Genomic DNA, 5470 nt, shown 5'->3' with positions numbered 1-5470 from the left:
GGTCACATGGGGACGTGGAAAGGGGCTGGAAGAAGGGGGACAGCTCCTCTGAAATTATGTCAGGAACTGGGAATCACCAAGAGGCATTTTGTCCTGCCCTCTGACTAAAACTGGGGCACCAGGATGTAACAATCTCCTCACCGTGGTGCTTTCTGAATTCCAGCCTCTTGGAAGAGCTTTGGAATCTGAGCCTAAAATAAGTGCCCTGCGGAGTCCTTCATCCCTGTCTCTCTATGTTGGTCAAGTCTGTCCAGGCTCCTCTGATTCTTAGTGACATTCGATTTCTCCTTCGACTCCCAGGTCAAGGACAACCTCAGCTGGTACCTGCTGGTTCCTGCATCAAGAGGTAGTGTGTGTGGAAACTGTCTTTCCATCATTAAAGCAAGGAAATTCTCAACACCAAAACTTTCCCTGGACCTAACAGAGTCCTAACATTGCAGGGGAGTCCCCCAGCACAAAACCAGAGAGGTGGGCAATCCACAGTCCAGGTGAGATCTGCCCATGGAAGCAAAGCTTCAGGAGGAGCACCTTCAGGGTAATTACTACCAATTCCTGCAGGACCAGCAATAACCACTGTGAGGATGAGAGATCCTGGGGGCCAAAGTCTATGGTTTGTGGGATATAACTCCAGAAACATCCAGGTCTTCAGGTGAGTGTTCATATTTATCCCTTCAGGACACCTGACGGGTAAATGCAAGGCCAATGCTGAGAAATGTTAACACCTACCCAGAAGGTTCATCAGGCAGACCCTCCAAGGAAGAGCCCTTCCCCCAGCTTCTCCTAGGAGGTGAACAGAAATTCTTGTCTATTGCACACCTACAGAGCGGTCATATCTCACGACTAAGAGAAGGGACTGGACCAGGGCACTGGAGCCCAGGAGGGAGGAGAAAGAAGATGGGCCAATACTGAAAACCCTGGTGATGCTCAGAGCCCAGACCCAGACCCAGATCCCCTTAGTCATGGGTATTCAATCTCAACAACGCAGGTAGCCCCTACCCACATGTGACCCCCAGGGACCTGGAAGAGCTATGATATGCAGCCTCTTTGAGGTGGGGAGCTAGTGTGCAAAGACCAGAGCCAGACAACATCCAGGAGGCAGGGCGCTGAGGCTCTGATACCCACGGCTGGAGACCAGGCTTGGAGCACCTTACTACTGGCCTCAGACCCGCTCTCTCCTGCCTGATCTACATGGCCAGTATCCCTCTCCTGCTCTTGGGTATCTGACGTGCCCAGGAATATTTATGAAGGTTCCATCAGAGACTCAGAACAGGGGGAAGCAGGTTTGTCACAGGGTCCTGCTGGAGAACACGTGGCTGACACAGCAGTGGGTCTGTCTCCCCAATGACCTCAGGTCCTGAAGTCCTCAGGCAGGTGGTCAGGAGGGACGGTGAGAAGCAGGATGGAGTCTGAGGATGGATGCACCCTGAAGCCGTCCTGCTGAAGAGATGTCCTGCCAGGGGACATGCACACGGCTGACCTAGCTTCTCTGCAGGGTGCTGTTGTGGCAACCCACTCCAGTGTTCCTCCCTGGAAAATCCCATGGATAGAGGAGTCTGGTGGTCTACAGTCCGTGGGGTCTCAAAGGGTCAGACACGACTGAGGTGACTGAGCATGCTCACCGCCCCATTCCCTGGGTGAGCACTCCCTCAGGGCAGCCTCACTGGAGTCAGCTGAAAAGGGCTCTGCCTCGATCTCCTAGGATGTCTCAGGTGTCTCCTCTCACATGTGTGGGCACTAGGAGCCCCTCAGGCATTTGTGCTCTGAGTTGTCTGGGGCGACTGCACTGGTTTCCGACAAGTGGGCTCATCTGGACCTTCTTGTGGGGCCCCTGCAGGGTCCAGGTGCTGCAAGAACAGGTGAGCCAGGAGTGAACGGCAGGTGCAGTGGGCATCGAGCCCCATGCTTTTGCGTGCAGCTAATCTGTGACATGATGTTAGCCCACGGGGGGCTCCAGGAAGTCAACGGACCCCAAGTCCTCGAGAGCCTCTGGACTCACTGTGAGTGTCAACTGCATCAGTGCACCTGCAGCCCCAGGGAGGCCACGTCCAGGTGTTCTCACAAACTCTTTCCTTGGGGTCTCTCTACAGAGTGCATGAGTTTATTGAGGCTATTTCTGCTGCTGCTGCTGCTAAGTCGCTTCAGTCGTGTCCGACTCTGTGCAATCCCAGAGACGGCCACCCACCAGGCTCCCCTGTCCCTGGGATTTTCCAGTCAAGAACACTGGAGTGGGTTGCCATTTCCTTCTCCAAAGGCTTTTTCTAGAGAAGATTAAAAGTACATGCTGTCTCTAGAAGAATACTCTGAATGTAGAACACAGCCACTTAAAACCAGACCAGAAACACTGCTAGGACTGCCCTGTGAACCCAGGCAGGGGTGCCCAGGACCCAGTGCACGCCTGCTGTACAGGAGCATGTGGGGAGGGGCCGAGAATCTCAGAGACGGAGTCTTCCCTTTTCACTTAAAACAATATCTAGCAGGTCAAGGACACGTGGCATTTAATATTGTGGCCTGTGGGGAATACACAGCTTGGTGAGGCCATGAGCAGTATGTGAGGAGATGTGTGATTGTTGTGAGCGTGTGTATGAGTGTGTGAATGTGTGTGAGAGTGTATGTGAGCATGCGAGTGTGGATGTGTGTGCATGTTTGTGTGTGTGTGAGTGTTTATATGAGTGTGTGAATGTGTTTGAGTATGTGTGAGTGTGGATGTGTGTGCATGTTTGTGTGTGTGAGTGTGTGCATGAGTGTGTATATATATGAGTATATGTACGTGTGTATCTTTGTGAGTGTGAATGTGTGCATGTGTGTGCTTGTATTGGTGTGTATGTATGCATGTGTGTGTGAATGGGAATGTCTCTGTGTGACAGGTGTGTGTGTTTGTGTGTGTGAGAGGTGTGTGTGTGTGTGAGATAGGTGTGTGTGTGTGTCTGTGTGTGACAGGTGTGTGTGTGATAAGTGTGTGTGTTACAGGTGTGTGTGACTTGTGTGTAACACATGTGTGTGTGACAGGTGTGTGTGTCTCAAGGTGTAGTGTCAAGGGGTTGTGTGTGACAGGTGTATGTATGAGACAAGTGTATGTGTAACAGATGTGTGTGTGACAGGTTGTTGTTTGTGAGTGTGTGTCTCTAAATGTGTGTGACAAGAGTGTGAGTGTGTAACCTTTGTGTCTGACAGGTATGTGTAACCGGTGTGTGTGTGACAGTTGTGCATGTGACTGTGTGTGTTTGTATGTCTGTGTGACAGGTGTGTGTGTCTGTGACAGGTGTGTGTGTGTGACAGGTGTCTCTGTGTGAAGGGGGGTGTGTGTGTGTGTGAAGCTGTGTGTGTGTGACAGGTGTATGTGTAACAAGTATGTGTGTGTGTGACAGGTGCATGTGTGACAAGAGTGTGTGGGGCTGTAACAGGTGTGTGTGTGACAGATGTTTGTTTGTGTGTGTCTGTATGTTTCTGTGATAGATGTGTGTGTGTGTGTAACAGGTGTGTGTGTGTGTGACAGGTGTGTGTTTCTGTGTAGTAGATGTCTGTGTTACAGGAGGATGTGTATGTAACAGGTGTGTGTTTGTAACAGTTGTGTGTGTTACAAGTAGTGTGTGTGTGAGACAGGTGTGTGTGTGTGTGACAGGTCTCTGTGTGTAACAGGTGTGTATTTGTTAAGTGTGTGTGTGAGACACGTGTGTGTGTGACAAGTGTGTTGTGACAGGTGTGTGTGTGTGTGTGACAGGTGTGTGTCTTTGTGTAACACGTGTTTGTTTGTGTAAAAGGTGTGTGTGTATGACAGGTGTGTGTGTGACGTGTGTGTGTGACAGGTGTGTGTGTTTCTGTATGCCTGTGTGACAGGTGTGTGTGTATGTAACAGGTGTGTGTGTGTGTGGCAGGTGTGTGTTTGTGTGTAACAGGTGTGTGTGTGTGTGAGTGTGTGCATGTCTCTGTGTGACAGGTGTATGTCTGTGAATACCCAGTGGTGGCTGACTTTGGGGAAACACACTGATTCGAGATGAAGATGTCTCTGTGGCACTAAAGGCTGGTTCACGATGGGGACTGTGTCCTGTGGGGAGGGTCCTGCAGTGGAAGAGCTCTGTGCACAGGAGTCAGGGACCTGGCAGGACACACGCCCTCAAACAAGCATGAGGACATGGGCACACACCCACTGAGCGTGGCCATGGGTCATAAGACTGCTCCTTCCTGATATCGCCCATGTATTGATTGTAAAGTTTTCAGCCTCTAGAACATGCAGGTGACCTGAGGTGTCTTAGGTTAAATATGGATATTCTGAGCCCTGAGAACATCACCCAGAGCAACATAGGCTCTGCACAGCAGTCCTGCGAGCACAGCCCACACCAGAGACTGGAGCTGGACAGTCCTCCTCCTGGTGGCCTTGGCTCCAGGTCAGGGTCACCCCGGTGCTGCGGTGAAGGAAGGGACAGGGTCCAGTCAAGGGGCTTCATGCACTTCTGTCCCGTCCACAGGGGTGCACACCCAGTTGCAGCTGGTGCCATTGGGGCTGAGCTGAGGAAGCCTGGGGCCTCAGTGAAGGTGTCCTGCAAGGCTTCTGGATACACCTTCACCAACTACATGCACTGGGTGTGACAGGCCCCTCAACAAGGGCTTGAAAGGATGGACAGATTGACAGCAAAGATGGTGGAGCAAAGTATGCACAGAAGTTCCAGGGCAGAGTCACGTTGGCTGCAGACACGTCCACCAGCACCACCTACATGGAGCTGAGCAGTCTGAGGTCTGAGGACACGGCTGTTTATTACTGTGTGAGACACACAGTGTGAAAACCCACATCCTGAGGGTGTCAGAAACACTGAGGGGCTGGGCGGCTGTGAAGGGAGAGGAGAGGAGAGAAATAATGGTTTTCCTGACTTCTCATCACCAAAAGTCTGAAATCTGAGAAATCAGATCATGCTCTCCTGGGACACTGGTGTTTTTGAGCAAGATCTCAAGGTAAAAAATATATGAAAGAAAGATGCAGGATAAAGATTTCTCTCCAAAGGGTTATGGATTTTTATTCCCTTTTTAGCAGGGGTATTGAGACCCTGATTCTTCTTGGGAATGTTAGGTAAGTCATTATCTGGGAATACTTGGTTAATGTCAAGTATGGGATTCTTATTCTGTAGAGTGTCCTGGCAAGACCTCTGGCTCATTCTTTAGTTTGAAAAGTGCCATCGTCCTTTGGGGATCGCAAAGGTGAATTTCTATTTCCCAGTCTCTGCCAAGCAGCCGGCACATGTCATCTCCTCAGGCAGCAACGAGCAGGGCTCAGAGTCAGGGTCGAGGGGTGCAGAGGTCCCTCAGTCTGTGGCAGCACATGGTTCCTCACAGGGACCACGGCCTGCAGTGTCCTGTCTCCAGGGGCAGTGCTTGTGGTCGCCAAATAAGAGGCAGCCATGTGGGAGACACTGGCGGATGTGAGACCCACGTCCTAGCCTGTATCACTCTGCTGCTCATTGTGCCAAGTTCCCACACGTGT

At 51.3% G+C, this 5470-nt stretch overlaps 1 pseudogene; it reads left to right on the top strand.

Annotated features, from left to right (window-relative positions):
• The first annotated feature begins 581 nt into the window (after positions 1-581).
• LOC113888578 lies at positions 582-4775 on the top strand (annotated as a pseudogene).
• The last annotated feature ends 695 nt before the right edge of the window (positions 4776-5470 follow it).

This window comes from Bos indicus x Bos taurus, unplaced genomic scaffold (assembly GCF_003369695.1).
Source record: "Bos indicus x Bos taurus breed Angus x Brahman F1 hybrid unplaced genomic scaffold, Bos_hybrid_MaternalHap_v2.0 tig00000132_arrow_arrow_obj, whole genome shotgun sequence".
NCBI classification, from domain to species: domain Eukaryota; kingdom Metazoa; phylum Chordata; class Mammalia; order Artiodactyla; family Bovidae; genus Bos; species Bos indicus x Bos taurus.
Note: the sequence above shows the minus strand (reverse complement) of the source record. Positions and strands in the feature narration are given on the sequence as shown.